Source organism: Cynocephalus volans, chromosome X, assembly GCF_027409185.1.
Source record: "Cynocephalus volans isolate mCynVol1 chromosome X, mCynVol1.pri, whole genome shotgun sequence".
Lineage (NCBI taxonomy): Eukaryota > Metazoa > Chordata > Mammalia > Dermoptera > Cynocephalidae > Cynocephalus > Cynocephalus volans.
Genome location: NC_084478.1, coordinates 122,172,551 through 122,189,856, shown reverse-complemented (window position 1 = coordinate 122,189,856; position 17,306 = coordinate 122,172,551). Strand labels below are relative to the sequence as shown.

The following is a 17,306-nucleotide window of genomic DNA, read 5'->3' as shown; positions in this document are numbered from 1 at the left end:
CTTTCATCTAAAACCTCAAAGGTTTGAAGACACTTAATCTGTTTGTTATAGATGGGGAAGAATATTGGCCAAACCTGTTCCCATGCAGCAGAATTGGTCACAGATAAAAGATATAGGAGGCCCAGTTCTACAAGGTCAGCATTCACAGTTGGAGGGAACCAGTCTTTCCTGTTCTCAAGAGAACTAACCCAAGTTGAGGCCAATAGGACACTCAAATATTATTGTTATGGCCAAAAAATAATCATCACTCGTCATTGGGCAGATTCCAGATTGTCTTCTGGAACAAATCCACCCTGTCTCGGACAATAAAGTAGCAAAGCATAGTGGAAGGAACATGAGCTTTGGCATCAGACGTAGGTTTGATTTCTGGCTCAGCCATTTACTAGCAGTAAGATGTTGAATGAATTATTTAACATTTCTGAATTTCATTTTCTTCATCTATAATTGAGATAATCTTATTTACCCCCAAAAGATTGTTCTGAAGAGCAAACAAAATAAAGCACCCAATGAGCCTATCATAGTTCCTGGCACTATGTTATGTGAACTATAAATTATAGCTTAAAACATAAGGGGGCTACAACATGCATAAACCTTGAAAATATATGCTAAGTGAAAGAAACCAGTAACAAAGGACCACATGTTGTATGATTCCATTTACATAAATGTCTAGAATAGGCAAATTCATAGAGATAGAAAGTCAATTAGCAGTTGCCTAGAACTGGGGATGGGGAGGGAGTGAGAATGCGGAATGACTGTTAATGGATACAGATATTTTGGGGGGGTGATGAAAATCTTGGTCTTTTAAATGGTACATTTAAACCATTTACATTTAAAGTAATTATTCATATGTATAGGGCTTAAGTCTGAAGTTTTATAATTTGTTTTTTGTTCAGTTTCTTTTTCCTCTGTTTTCCTTTACAGGCTTTCTTTGGGGTTATTTAAACTTTGAATAGACTTCCACTTTGATTTATTTTAATGTATTTAGATTTTATAATTTATAATGTTTTGTATAATTTTTTGAGTGGTCTATATATATATATGCATGTGTGTGTATGTGTGTGTGTATATATATATATATATATATATACACACTATATCACAGTCTACTTGTACCAACATTTTACCACTTCAAGTGAAGTGAGAATATCTTACATCTATTTAGATCTCTTTACTCTCTCCACTTTTTAAATACAAATGTTTTAAAGTATTTCATCTGCATACTTTGGGCACCACATCAGATGATATTATAATTTTTGCTTCAACTACCAAACAATTTAAAAAACTGTTGAGAAGGCTAGTTTATTACATTTTCTCCTATTTTTATCCATTCTATTGTTTTCTTCCTTCCTGAAGTCCCAGTCAGCCTCCTTTCGTTATTTTATTTGTTTAAAGAATTTCCTTTAGCCTTTATTAGTATGTCTTCCAGTGAAAAATTATCTTCTTTTTTCTTAATTTGAGATTGTTTTCCTTTCCCATTCATTCCTGAAGGATACATCTGCTGCACATAGAACCTGATGTTGACATTTCCTTCAGTGCCACTTCCTTGTGGCTTCCATGGCTTCAGATGATATTTGGTCCCCTATTGGTAGTTTGTTGTTTCTCTCTGGCTTTAAGATTTTTTCTTGTCTTTAATTTTCAAAATTTTGATTATCATCAGATCTTGGTATGGGTTTCTTTGGGTTTACCCTCTTTGGGGTTCATGTAGCTTCTTAAATCCATAGGTTCATATATTTTGCCAAATTTGGGAAGTTTTTAATCACTATTTCTTCCAATAAAATTTTATCCTCCACTCTTTCTCCTCTCCTTCCAAGACTCCAATAACACAAATGTTAAATCTTTTGTTATTATTCATTGTCCCTGAGGCTCTGTTCATTTTATTTTATTTTTTCAGCTTATTTATTCTTTGTTGTTCAGGTTGGGCAATTTCCATTGATTTATATTCAAGTTCACTGATTCTTTCCTCTCTTGTCTCCAATCTAATATTGAGCCTGTCCAGGGAGTTTTTTTCTTAATTTGAGTTCTTGTATTTTTCAGTTCTATTATAAGCATTTGGTTTTTCTTTATATTTTCTATTTGTATGCTGAGATATTTTTCATTTGTTTTTAAGGGTGCTTGTTATTGCTCATTTAAGCATTTTTATGATTGCTACTTTATTTATTTACTTATTATTTGTTTCCATTCTAAGATGTTGTTGCAAGAGGTGAGAGGGGGAGTGAGGGGGGAGGAGTGGGGGGGGTTGGCCCAAGGCTGGCTCCTTCACTGGCCTGGTTGTGGATGGTGGTAAGGCATGGCTGAGGCCCATGGTGCCTCCACCCTGGCTCAGGAGCCTGGGGGGACTTCTGGTGGTGGCTTGGTCATTGCTGGGCTGGATGCAGGCAGCAGGGGGCATAGCTGAGGCTCATGGCCCCCCACCCCCACCCTGACTCAAGAGCCTGAGGGGCTTCCAGTGGTGGTTCAATCATTGCTGGGCTGGATACAGGTGGCAAGAGGGGCATGGCTGAGGCCCATGGCCCTCCCCATCCCAGCTCAGGAGCCCAGGGGGCTTCCCTGGCAGCAGCTAGGTCATCTCTGGGCTGGATCTGATTGCTACTTTAAAATCCTTCTCAGATAATTCCAACATCTTTGCCATTTCATTGTTGATGTCTGTTGACTGTCCTTTTTATTAAAGTTGTGAATTTTTTGGTTCTTATAGAACAAGTGATTTTCAATTATATCCTGTGATATTTGGGTATTATGCTGTGAGACTCTAGATCCTATTTAACCTTCTTTATAGTAGGCAGTCACCATGTTTAAGTGTACTATGCAGGTGTGGGTGGGAATGGATGTTCAGCTTCTGTCTGGGCCTGTTAACATTACCCTGGCAAAAGTGGAGGCTAAATCACACTGCTTTATTGAAGACAGTGGGGCAGAAGTTTAGCTCCCTTCTTGTTTTTACCAGCATCTTCCCAGTGAATGTGGAGCACTAACTCATAAAATGTGGGTGTATCAGCACCGCACTCTCCCAAGTGAGCCACGGGCAGGCCCAAATGTGGGTGTATAAGCTCAGCACACCACTGAGCCTTGCTGACACTAAGAATGAGGGAGGAAATAAAGAGCCAACTCTCACCTCCTTGCACAACCATGTTCTGCCTTTTTGCTGCCATGTGCATTGGAAGCTCAGCTTTCCTCTGGACCAAACTGACACCAGGAAGGGGGAAAAGCAGAATGCCCATACTCTGTCATTCAGTTTCATTGTTGCTGGGTGAAGACAGAGATTCAGCTCCCCACTGAGCTCTGCTGCCATGGGGGTGAGTGAGAATGCCTACTAGCCCCATATTGCTCTTTTTCATCCCATCTTGTTGACGTTAGGCAGGGATGGAAGCCTACCTCCACCCTGAGCCCTACTGACACTCCCCTGGCAGAAACTCTGAGTACCAGGTAGTGGGGTGGAAAATCAGCTCCCTACTGACTAGCCCTACCAACATCACCCCAAGGAGGGAACTAAAATATCACCTACTTCTGCAGAGGAGGAGGTGATGAGGTGGAAGGATGAGGGAGTTAGCTTCCCACTTTGCCAATCAATACAACCTGAGTAGGGGACTTAGAGTACCACCACCTGCATTCACTGAGTGGGGGTAGGGTGGAAGATCTATTTTCCAGTAGAGGAACTGGAGTATAGTCATCTACTTCTGCAAAATGGTGGTGGAAAATCAGTTTCTGCTTCGCCCTACTGAAACCATGGGGAGCGGGCTATGGTTTTTCCATTGGTGGTTAGCTGGAGTAGAACAGGTATTGCCAAACAGATTAGACCACCCTTTTCCAGTGCTTTAGCTAGGGAGAATGGGTTTTTCTTGGAGCTTTTTTGTCTGTTCCTGTTGGTTCAAGGTTGGAGGCTACTGTAGCACCGTGCCTGTGATATATAAGAGGTAAAAAGAAAACCAAGCAAAATCAATGCTGGGTTGGTCCTCAAGTCCCCAGGTCCCTAAGGCAGTCTGCCTTCTTTTTTCCTCCTTTTAGAGTCTTCCTGTTATTGTTTGTTAAGTTTGTTAAGTTATTTGTAAGAGGGAGAGCATGGAAGGAGTAGGGCTGTTTCATCTTATCTGGAAAAAGAAGGACATTCTAGCAGTATTTGTAATAGCAATAAGAGTGAAAATATCCTAGCTGTCTTTCAAGAGGGAAATAGAATAATTAATTTTGGCAAAGTTTTAAGGTGGAATATGGGAAGTGAACTAGATCTGTATATATAAACATGGACATATCTAAAAAAAATGGTGAGTGAAAAAAGTAAGATATGGAATGATAAGTAAAGTACGATGCCAATTATATAAATACAAAAATCATAGACACAAAATCAATATTGGTTGTTTATCCATTGTTTATATAAAAGTATAAAATATATTATACTCTCTATCTCTAATGTAGAAGTGAATAAAACTGGGTGTTGGTTAAAGGGGACTTTAGCTGAACTTTAATGTTATATTGCCCAGAAATAGACTACAGCAAATAAGACAAAATGTTAACAGTTAATTATAGGGTTGAAAGCATATGGGTGTCATTCTTTGCACTTTTCTATATTTTTAAAATGTCTCAATGGAAGGCAAAGGACACATTTGTTTTGTAGTAGGAGCCGTGTTAGTGAAATAGGATTTTCTCTGAAGAAGTGGTCATTATGCAGTCTATAGTGGACCACCTTCCTAACTCCAAAAAGCGTGACATATTCTTTCAATAGAGCATAGTTTTTAGCCTTTTCCATGTTTCAACCTCACCAAGACTCACTCAGCATCATTTGACTCTCTGAACAAATCACTCCTTATTCTTTCACAAAGAATGTGTTAAGTGCCCCTTTTTTTATGTTAGGTGCTGAGCATATACTGTTGAACAAGACACAGGCAGTGTTTAGTAACAAAATATATTGAAAAGGAACTATAATAGAAATGTGTAAAGAGTATGCACCTTCTTTATAGCAATGCTCAGACTAATTATTCCTTAAAGGTTTGATAAGATGTTAATAATTGGGCTGTAAAGGCTTGGAAGGCAGAAGTATCTATTTTCCTCCCTCATTTTGTACTTAAACTAGAGTAATGCAAGAGCTAATCCCTGGAAAAATTGGTAATTAGCAAATGGTAGCCATCTGCCCCCCCCTCCCCCTCCACTGGCTGCAATACTTCCCTTGTGAACTTGCCCTTGAGAGGCCACTCAGCTGCAAGGGATATTCCCAGGGCAAAAGTCTAGCCTTTGCACATCCTGTGAATTCTACAAGCATAATAGCTATGAGGCAAACCATTCTGCTCCGAAGGCCACTGTCTTAATTGTCTCACCCTGTCAGCAAACCACATGAGTCTTTCCTTCATAACTCTAATGTGAATCCTCATAAGTAAAGCTAGCCTTCTTGATGCCCCTCAAATAAAACCATCTTGACAGCCAACCTCACACTACAGAAGTTAGTCCTAACCAAGAGAAAAAGAGACTTTTTTTGAAATCTAGGATTATTTCCTAGAGGCTTTTTAATTCTGGGGCTTTTTGGTTCCTCACTGGATTCTAGGGGAGAATCCTTTTCCTTGCGTTTTCCAGCTTTTAGGGGCTGCCCACTTTTCTTGGATTTTCACCTTTTTCCATCTTTAAAGCCAGCAATTGCATCACTCTAACCTTTGCTTCTGTCATCACATTGCCTTTTTCTGCCTTTGACCCTCTAATCCTCTCTTATAATGAGCCTTGTGACTACATTGGGCATAACCAGATAATCCAGGATAATGTTCCCATCTCAAAATCCTTAACTTTGCACATGTGCAAAGCCCCTTTTGCCATGTAAGGTAACATATTGATGGGTTCCAGGGATTAGGATGAGGACATTTTTTGGTGGCATGGGTCATTATTCTGCCTATAACAGTACTGTTTTACTATTTTATTCACCTCGTAGTTCCAACTCCTGATCCATAATTTGCTCTGATGTTTCTACTGATTGTTGATATTGACCCTGGTCTGAGCCTAGACATTGTGAATTTCTCTACCTTTGGGTTTCTCTGAATGGGTAAATATATAAGCGTGTATCTAGGAGAGTGAGGAGCAGGCATTGTACCATAAAGAGGCAAAAAAAAGGTATTCAATCCTCATAATGACCTTGTTAGGTAGATACTATTATTCCCATTTTATAAGTGAGGAAACTGGGGCTTGTAATGTCTCCATTACTTGTCTAGATCATATAGATAGGAAGTGGAAAACCCTATTTAAGAGAATGCTATTGTTACACTTGGCTCCCTGAACCAATTCATCAAAATTAGGCAAAAACAAGCTACTAAGTGAGCTGCTGCACTCATTCAAACTATCCTCTTCCCCTCCCTGGCACAGGCCAACTTTGTAAACTCAATTGTTTTACACTGTCCCTCCTCTCTTCATCTCTTTCCCACCCCACCTCCAAAGCAACAGCTTTCTCAGTTGCCAAAAGCATTTGGTGCAGCCTGGGATGCATGACTCCATATGAGTGCTTGTAAGGAGCTATTTCCACAAACATTTACAGCTTTAAAATGGATCATTTCCTGAGCCTTACTCTTTATTTATTTATTACAAATATTCATGAGATACAAAGCTGATTGTCCCCCTCCTGCCCATGATGTGGGGGTCAGATCCATACTGGGGGCATACCCATTCCCAGAAATTACTTTTGTACCCTGTGTCCCCACCCAATTATCCCCCAACCTCTCTCCCCCTCCCCCACTCCCCAACACTCCACTTTGTAGCCCTAGGAATGTTCCCTCCCTCTGTTGGATCATGGGACTACTGTGGTCTTTCTTTCCTGCCTTCCTTTCTCTCTTAGCTCCCACATATGAGTGAGCACAGATGGTATTTATCCCTCTGTGCTTTGCTTGTTTCACTCAACATAAGTTTCTCCAGGTTCATCCATGTTGTTGCAAATGGGAGTATTTCACTCTTTTTTATGGCAGAGTAGTATTCCGTAGTGTATATATACCACAGTTTCCTTATCCAATCAGCTATTGATGGACATTTAGGTTGGTTCCATATCTTGGCTATTGTAAACAGAGCTGCGATAAACATGGGAGTGCAGGTATCTCTTCAACATGATGATTTCCATTCCTCTGGGTATATACCCAGAAGAGGGATTGCTGGATCGTATGGAAGATCCATCTGTAGTTGTTTGAGAAATCTCCAAATTGTTTTCCAAAGTGGTTGTACTAATTTACAGTCCCACCGACAGTGTAGTAGTGTTCCCTTCTCTCCACACCCTCGCCATCATTTGTTATTCACCCAAATCAGCAGCATTTATATACTCAAATAATGAATTAACAGAAAGAGAAATAAAGTAAGCCCATTTACAATTGTCACCAAAAAATATGATACCTAGGGATCAATTTAACCAAGGAGGTGAAAGACCTCTACAATGAGAATTACAAACCACTTTTGAAAGAAATTAAAGAAGATACAAAAAGATGGAAAGATATTCCATGCTCTTGGATTGGAAGAATTAACATTGTGAAAATGTTTATACTACCCAAAGCAATCTACAGATTCAATGCAATCCCCATCAAAATACCAATGACATTCTTCAAAGAAATGGAAAAAACATCCTTACTTTTAATACAGAACAACAAAAGACACCGAATAGCCAAAGCAATCCCGAGCAAAAAAAACAAAGCTGGAGGCATAACTCTGCCTGACTTCAAATCATACTACAAAGCTGTTTTAACCAAAACAGCATGGTACTGGTATAAAAATAGACATTCAGACCAGTGGAGTAGAATGGAGAACCCAGAAATCACTCCTCAGGCTTATAGCCATCTGATATTAGACAAAGGCATCAAAAATTTACACTGGGGAAAAGACTGCCTCCTCAACAAGTGGTGCTGGGAAAACCGGATATCCATATGCAGAAGAATGAAACTAGATATGCATCTCTCACCATACTCTAAAATCAGCTCAAAATGGATTAAAGATCTAGGCATAAGACCTGAAACTGTAAAATTACTAAGGGAAAATATAGGTGAAACACTTCAGCAGTTAGGTCAGGGCACAGGCTTTATAAACATGAGCCTGAAAGCATAAGTACCAAAAGAAAAAATAAACAAATGGGACTATATCTAACTAAAAAGTTTCTGCACAGCAAAAGAAACAATCAACAGAGTGAAAAGACAACCTACAGAGTGGGAGAAAATTTTTGCTAACCATGCATCCGACAAGGGACTAATATCCAGAATACACATAGAACTCAAAGAATTATACAGTTAAAAAGTAAATGACCCAATTAAAAATTGGGCAAAGGAGCTGAATAGACATTTTTCAAAGGAAGACATACAAATGGCCAATAGGTACGTGAAAAAATGCTCAAAATCACTAGTCATCAGGGAAATGCAAATTAAAACCACTTTGAGATACCAGCTCACTCCAGTTAGACTGGCTATAATCCTTAGCCTTACTCTAAGTAGATACTTGGGAGCTGAGATTTCCCAATATGCTCATGATAATATTTCCCAGATTAAAACAGTCAAGGACAGAGTGGGAGCACAATCAGAATCCTCACCTCAGTAATGGCTCCTTCCATGACGCACAATAAAGCCAGTCTGTTGACCTTCTGGGAAAGGTGCCAGGCCTAACTTTTCAGTGAGGCCTTGGCTAGATCTTATAGAGTTCTGAATTGGCAGTGTATTTGTATCAGATACCAATAATATGTATACTTTGCTTAAGTCAAAATATCTAAAAAGATATTGCCCAATAATTTGAGAAGAAATGTTTTGGAGCTTTGGGACTCAATTCCACCACAGCCTGTGTGGTCAAATGCTGCCTTCACAAAAAACACAGTCAGAGTCTTGTGCTTGCCTCTAAGGAAGACAAGACCTGTCAGTGAGGCTAATTAGGGAGGTTGCTTTGGGCCTACAGCTGAAGGAACATAGTTGTTACGAAGCATTAAGGCATTCTGGGAACTTAGCAGAGGCAGCCCAGAACTTCACACATACATACTATAGTCCACTTCCTTATTGAGTAGACTGTAGGCTCAGGTTTGACTCACATCTGGCATGTAGTTATTTCATGTGCTTCAAAGGAGGGTGTATTCTGCTATTTGCCGTTTGTCCTTGAGTCCATAGATATCAGTTTGCTGTGAAGGACAAGTGGTGAATCTTAAAGAAACCAAAAATGAAATGTCTATTCATTAGAGTTTGATACCAGCTGTGGAAAATAATTCTATGAGAAGACCTTGATGATATTTCTCAGCTTTACTGCCAGAAACAACTTGGAATAGAAAAAGGGATGAAATGGTAACTGAATTCTGAAAACAGGCAAGTCTGGGTCAAAAGTTCTAAGAACAGAAGCCCCAAACACATCTAAGAAACCAAGTCTACCCTCCCTCTTGATATATAGTAGCCAAAACTCAAGGCCAGGGTGAATATAAGCAGTAACCAGACCAGAATTATAAACACTTTACTGTGTATTCCGCCCTTTATTTTGCTCCATCAAGCACAAATTGACCATAATGAGATTGTTTGACAATGATAAATCGTCATCCAGGCTTGTATTTTACTAAGGGGAGTGCGGGTGGCATGCTGTAGATACCACTTGCTTAAAAGAAGCATTCAAAATCAGATTTTCTGGAGTACATAAAAAAGCCCAGCAACCTGGCTTCTCTCCAGCCACTCATTTGCTCTGGCAAAAACAGACGAAAAGGAAGATTGAGTACCGGTGGATGGGTGGGATTCAAGGATGACTCATGGCTTGCAGCCCTTGCCCCAAGTGCAGCCTGAGAAAATCACAAACCCTGGCATGTTCAGTACTAGTTCTGGAGCTGATCGTAACTATGGAGACAGCACACTTAAATTTAGGCCAAAAACCCAGGGGATCCCAGTCACCAGGAATATATAGTGTTAATGATGGTACCACCTCAGTAAAGGGGTATAGCCTACACTCCCAGGAAATTTAACTATTTTACATGAACCCAGGTTTGGTTCTCAGGCTTATTGGTTTATCTTTTCCATGGCTATGTCCTACTTTTGCAAGGCTGATGACCCAAGAGAAGGGACAAGGGGATAAGGGTATGCAAGGTAACAGTCTGGCCCTTAAGCTACAGAAGATAAACAGTGTGTTGGTTACCAAGCCAACCACTTACTATTTATTGCAGAAAGTGTATTGTTTTAACTTTTTTGTTGCTGTTTTTGAGCCAAATCAGTATCCATGTCATCTTGCCAAATAATATCAAAGCAATGAGGGTGAGAGAATTGATACTTGTTGCATGTCCATTCTGTGGCAGGGCACAATGCTGGCTGTTTTATGTATACACTTAATCCTCATTGCTTATCTGTGAGGTGGGCATTATTAACCCTGTTAGGCAGGGCAAAACCACCACTACAGCTCAAAAGGGTAGGTGAATTGCTAAGGTCACATAGCCAGTGTTTTATCTAACTCCAAAGTCACAAGCAACGGATCGTCATGACTGTTGAGAAAATATTCCAATAAATAAAATTAAAGTTCTAGAGCTACAATAGAAAGATTTAAAACATCCAACAAGATTCCTTTTGGTGCTACTTCTTCAGTAACATAAAGCTGACTCCCTGTGAGGCTCAGTCATACCCAGATTGAGAATAGAGGGTACTTCACTTGCTTCAAGGGCTAGAATAGGGCTCAGCTTCAAAGCCCATTGGCTCTGGGCCAGAACAATGTGTTTAGGTTTCTTCTGAGCTCTCTCCAGAATAAAAAAGCCACAGCCCAAAAGACAGGTTTAACTTAGTTACAGTCACGGGATAAATCAACTACCCAATGTGGATAAGATGGATGTTGGCTGTTTCCTTGAGCTTTCCGTATGCCACATGTTCATCTATGCCCATTGTGGCCTTTCTGTGAGTCCACATTCTGCTGGCAGGTGTATGGTTGGTGGGTGACTGAAATGACCAGTGGGAAGAGGCCTGTTCTCACCTCTATGGCCACGAGGATGCACTAATGTTCTTCTGAACACAAAGGGGTGATTCAATCCTACTACACTGTTGTTGCTTTTTGATCTCAAAGAAGCTTAGAACTAGTTGATCATCCTTTCTGCTGTCTTATAAATAGTAGTGATGGCAAGCTGTAACATCATCCACACCCCCCTTTCCTGAGAATCAAGTCCAAAATAGGGTGAAGATTTTAGGCCTTAGCTCAGATCCCTTCAAGGAGTGGGGACAGCAGTGGTTAGAGTGGTGAATTAAGCTTTAGGAAAGTCTCTGGGCTCCTAAAATTTGTAACCTGGGTGGGGAGGCAAGAAAAATCACAGCTAACACTTCAAGAAACAAAGGAAAGGGAGGATTTTCTGTCAAATTCAGGAAAGCTCACTCCAGTGTCCTCTGCCTTAACCAAGCTGGCAAGTTGAAAAACTAAAGTCAATAGTAAAAGAGGCTGAAAATCAGCTCTTAACGTATGCCCAGATCACTCAGCATGAGGTCCCAGAGAGATATCTGTTGAATAATAGTTGACTCTCATTTCTAGATATGTCTAAAGGCAACTAGTAAGTCCATTTGGGTCAGTTAATCACCAAGAGTCAAATAAACTTAGGTTGTGCCTATATGATACAAAAAGTATAGAAAATTGGTCTAATAACTTCAAAAATCAATTTTATAGAAATGAAAACATTTGAACAGCATTTTGATATCTACTGTTTTATTTTATGCTCACAATGCCCCTGTAAGATCAACAGAGCAGGAACTCTAATTATAATTTTACAGATGGAGAAATTGAGGCTCAAAGAGGGGATCTAACTTGCCCACAATCATCCAGGAAAGGGATGGTAGGACTTAGACTAGGGCACACATCTCTTGACCTCTGTGAAGATACCAGATATGACTCTTTGCTGAGTGGATCTATGCTGCTGCCTGCCATAGCCGACATTTCTGGGCTTCACCTCCTGTATCTGAACCTAAAGTACCTTTTTTCTGCTCCTTGTCTCAGGTAATGTTTCTGGCATTCCATTGGTCCACCTGAATTACAATACCTGCCAACCCCAAGTTGATCTACCTTAGCTTCTGGTTCTACTTAGCTCTGTCTTCTTGCCACTGAAATGTCTTATTCACCTCTTTATCCCCATGTAATAATCATAGATTGCTTTCGTGGAAGCAGTGGAACATAGCAGTTAAGCACATGTGCTCTGGAGTCAGATGAGGAGGGATTAAGTCCTGGTTATACAACTTATTCCTCACATGCCCTCAAGCAAGTCACATAACCCCTCTCAGTCTCAGTTTCCTCATCTGTAAAATGGGGATGGTAACACTATTTACTTACCTTATAGGGTTTTTGTGAGGATCACATGAGAAAAGGCAAAGTCCTTATCACTCGTTCATAATAAAATAAGATCTTTGACTCTGAAACTAGAGAAAACTAGGCTTAAAGTTCTACTTCTACCACTCATGACCATGAGCAAGTTGCTTAGCCTCTCTGTGCATCAGTTTCCTCATCTGTAAAATGGGGATGATGATAATCTGCATAGGGTTGATCTAAGAGGTAGTGCATCTAAAGTCCATAGTCAGTACTCAATAAATGGTAACTATTATAATTATTTGAGTTTTTAGCCTTCGTGCCTGGCATGGTATCCGACACATGATAGATGCTCAGTAAATACTTGAGTGGAACAGAACAGTCCAGCACCTCCAACAGGAGGGACATAACAAGGAAAACATTCTCAAGAGACTGAATAGGAATGGACAACATATTCAGTGCGCTAAATGAGGATTAATGATGTTGAATCTTTACAGAGGTACTTTTTTTTGCCCCTAGAGAGGACACCTTTTTTGGCATAAATATCAAGCTTCATTCACTCCATAGAGGGTTTAGGTGTCTGGGGTTCTGTTTTTATTAGAAAGTCAGTGAGTGAACACTCTGGGTGCAGTTGCTTGGCTTTAGTAAATTGATTTGAGATTTTCTTTTGAGATAATTCCCACCTAATCAGATCTTGTTGAGACAAAATTAGAATTATATGGAGAGAAAAACACATCTTGCTAAGTGAAATAAGCCAGACACAGAAAGACAAATACCGTACAATCTCACTTATATGTGTAATCTTAAAAAAACTTGAACTCATAGTAGCAGAGAGTAGAACTGTGGTTGCCAGTGGCTGGGGTGTGGGGAAAATAAGGAGATGTTGATCAGAGTGTACAAATTTTCAATTACAAAATGAGTAAGTTCTGGGGATTAACATGGTGACTATAGTTAATAATACTGTATTGTCTACTTGGAATTTGATGAGAACAGATTTTAGTGTCCTCACCACACACACAAAAAGGGTAACTGCGTGGTGATAGATGTGTTCATTAATTTGACTGTGGTAATCATTTCACAATGTATATATATACCATATCATCATGTTGTACACCTTCCATATATATAATTTTGTTAATTCAATATTTTAAAATTTAAGAAAAGCAAAGAAAAACACATCTCTCACAGACCTCACTGTGTTACATACAATTAAAATGAAAATGGTTTCTTTGAACTTGCAGCTCTGGCATGGAAGAAGTCATACCAAAGCCAGTCATGATCCTGGGTCCCTGCCCTCACCTGCTACCACTCTCCTCAACTAGGGCACTTCCACAAAAAGGGGGGTAAGCACTGACTTCCCTCTGTGTTACTCAAATCCTTTCTTCTGACTCAGTATTATCCCTTAGGATCCCTGCATCCAGAGGTTGGGAGAGAGAGCAATGAAAAAGACCATTGGAGTGCAGCTCTGCAACACCCCAGTCCGTGGGCTGTCAGCAAGTGCACACAAGTATGTCCAAATATTGTCACACCATTATCCACTGTTTCTCAGTGCAGGCCAAAAGCAAGTGAAGCCACTTGGCCTTGGCAATTCAGGGAGCTGCTCTGAGCCTGGGACCCAGAATCAGCCTGAGGGAAGACAGAAAAATCTGGGAAGTTTGTCTCCTGAGCCACAACATTTCTGAATGGAAAAGTTTACTTTCAACAATATTCCAATATTCTCCACCCATCACACGCTACTATTTAGGAGTTATGCTAACTCCTGCCAACTCCTGATACCCAAGCAGCCCCCACTCACTCATCCTGGCCAAATTTTAAACCACACTTTCCTAAATCTCATTCAGCATTACTGAATGACTGACTAACCTGATAAGCTCATTTCTGCATGGGTGTCAACAACAGATAATGGTTCCACCAACAACTATTGCACTTGGAACAGCAGCCCTCAATAATGCTTTATCTTAAAGAACAGCATTCCAGACTTTAGATACCATGAAGTTATGTAGGGTTAGATATTGTCCATCACGTCAGCCCACCAGTGATGCCCTGAAGGACCCAGGCTTAGGCTTGTGAACTCCATATACATCTGGCTGTCTCCTGCCTGTGGGCCAAAGGCCAAGGTGATGGATTGGTATTGGCTGTTTCTTTGACAATCTCCTCATTAACATCAGCCTGCTGAGCCTGGCTGCCACTCAAGCAGGTCAGTGCATGGAAAGTGAGTTTTGATACACTGGTACTACAGCACATGGGCTCCAATCTCAACCCCAACCTCATTCCTCCTCATTGACTCACAGCCCTGACAGACAGAAAGAAGGTGAGGTAGGAGGTGTGAGTGGATGTCAGGCAAGCCAGCCATTTACAGCTTGGTGGGGTATAGGGCAGCCCTGACCTAGGCTCGGGGTGAGGCTGAGAGTCACGAAAGATAAGCTCAAATGCTTCCCTTTTGGTTGAATGGGTTGGAGGAGGAATGGTTGATAAAGGGAAGCTAGACTATAGGCTGTACCTTTGATATCAAATAATTGAGGATGAAAAATACAAGTGGATTTGTTTGGTGTAAGGCAGATACATGAATAATAATAGCCACCATTTACTGGGCATTTAGTAAGTGCCTGGCACTTCCCATAAATTGTTATTGATCTTTACAATGACTATTCAGGGTTGCTGTTGTCCCCATTTTACATCTATGAAAACTGAGGCTGAGAGAGATGACTACCTCCCTACACAGCGGATCAGTATTGGAGCTGGGGTTTGACTTCATATATGTCTGACTTCAAAACTCATGCTCTTGTCATTGTGCCTCAATACTTTCCTGCACCATGCCACCCTGTTTTTAGCAGGGTGGATCTGCTTAAGGAGCATGCCTCCAATAATGACACCTCTCCATAACCCACCCCATAGGGATCGGAGAGGACACATTTATTGGGAGTTGGAAAATGATTCATGTAAGGCTTCAAGGAAAAGGCTACAATTGAGCTGGGCCTTGAAGGATGGGTAGAATTTTCACAGAGCTGGAGGGAAAGAATATTCCTGAAACTGGCTACAGTGTGCAGAAAGGTACGGAAATGCAGCTTTGGAGTGAGAAAGAGCTGCGTCTAAGAGCCAGCTCTGCCACCTCTACTTGCACTCAGTGTTACTGTCTATGTTACTTCCTATATTACTGCCAGCTTTCTACTCACATCCCCTCACATTCATCCATCCAGTGTGCTGGTGCCAGCTTCTATTAGCTTTCATGAACTAATTATGTAGACATTTTCTTAACTCTGAGGTCAGTGACTTCATGTATGTAGCATGAAATAAGCCATGGTAAGATTATTTACACCATGGAAATTGGCAAATGCTATAAATCTTTTTTTTTTTAAATTTTAGAGAGATAGTTTTCAAACATTTACCAGCACACCACAGCGCAAACTCTCCAGGGGTGGGGCCAAGGCATCTGCATTTTTTCAAAAGCTGCATATTATCTCTGTTGCTTGGCCATTCACAAAGATTCTTTTTTTTTTTTTTTTTTAAAGATGACCGGTAAGGGGATCTTAACCCCTGACTTGGTATTGTCAGCACCACGCTCTCCCAAGTGAGCCATGGGCCAGCCCACAAAGATTCTTACAGGCAGTAAATCTCAAAGTTTGGTGTGCCTCAGAATCATTAAAGGGGAGCTTGCTGGGCCGGCCCGTGGCTCACTCGGGAGAGTATGGTGCTGATAACACCAAGGCCCCGGGTTCGGATCCCATATACAGATGGCCAGTTTGCTCACTGGCTGAGCGTGGTGCTCACAACACCAAGTCAAGGGTTAAGATCCCCTTACCGGTCATCTTTTATAAAAAAAAAAATTTAAAAAAAAAAAAAAGGGGAGCTTGCTAATATGTGTATTCCTGGGTCCCCTTCCTAAAATTCTAATTCATTGGGTCAGGAGTAAAGCCCAGGAATCTGTATTTTAACAAGATTCCCTCCTGCCCGCCTCCCCCAATTCTGTTGGAGGTCACTTAGGGCTCGTTTGGTCTCCTCTCAAGTATACAGGCACTGCAGGGAATGGAGACAGAGCAAAGTGCAGGGTTCCCAGTCTGTGCCAGTCACAGATATCTGAGAAATTAACAGAATCACCCAAATTTTTCATTAGGTTTTCTGTTTTTACCATTGGAAAAGCAGTTGATTAAGCAGCTGGAGAGAAACTTTTCATCATAATGAAGGTGGCAAAAAAAAAAAAAAAAAGCACAAGCGCAAAATGCACAAAGTGAAAGAGAGCTTACCATGTAGTCAGGGCCATTTCTCCCAGCTGTCTCTCTCCCCAAATCTTGCACTTGGTACATGCCTAATATGCCAGAGAAAATTACTGAGAAAACAAGAGCTTAGGAGAGAGCAGAGTCTAATCTTGGAAAAGAGGTAGGCTTCAAGGGTGGAATGGAAAAGAAAGTCCAAAAGGCAGAGAAATCTAGTGCAGGTAGGCTCTGGAATCAAACTGCTTGGGTTTCAATTCTGTCCTACCACTTATTAGTGGTGTGACCTCAGGCAAGTTATTAATAACTCAGTGCCTCACAATCTTTATCTATAAAATGAGGCTATTATTAGTAAGTACCTGCTGGGATTGTCATGAAGATTAAATGAATTAATATTTGTGAAATGCTTAGAACAGTGCCTGGCACATGAGAAGCACTATCTGTTAAATCAATAATTGACCAGTCAGAAAGTAAAATGTTCCAGAGGGCTATGGGCCAGACATTGTTTCCATGGCTCAGTTAGAGTCTGCCCACCTGCTTAATGAACATAAAGTTGGTGGGAAGTGCCACATGGAACCTCCCGCCCCCCCACCCCCCCCACCACCACTGAATTCTCACCTGCCTGGGCATGGCAACCATTGTAGTTTTATGTGGCCAGCGTGAAAGCTTGCCTGCCACTGAGGTGAAATACGAGTGAATGGGAAGCACAAACATCCCTGCTGTGGTGGCCGAACCATTTTTCTGAAAGAGTCTGGGAGGTTTGTGGTTAATGTTATTCACAATACAAATAATGCAATTCTCCAAGCTCATTTGGTATTGCCCAAAATACGAAGTTGCACTACTTCACTTTGCAGGCTATGTCTCTACCGGCAGGATTCTTAGTCCGACTGATTGTTTGTC

General features: G+C 40.8%; 1 protein-coding gene across 1 annotated transcript in view; it reads right to left on the bottom strand.

The window, feature by feature from the left end:
- RTL4 (retrotransposon Gag like 4) overlaps positions 1-16,632 on the bottom strand; it is a 290,846-nt gene extending 274,214 nt beyond the window's left edge. The window contains exon 1 of the mRNA XM_063083535.1: positions 16,440-16,632. The gene's annotated coding sequence lies outside the window, so the exon portion shown is untranslated. The remainder of the gene's footprint in view (positions 1-16,439) is intronic.
- Positions 16,633-17,306: the final 674 nt, after the last annotated feature.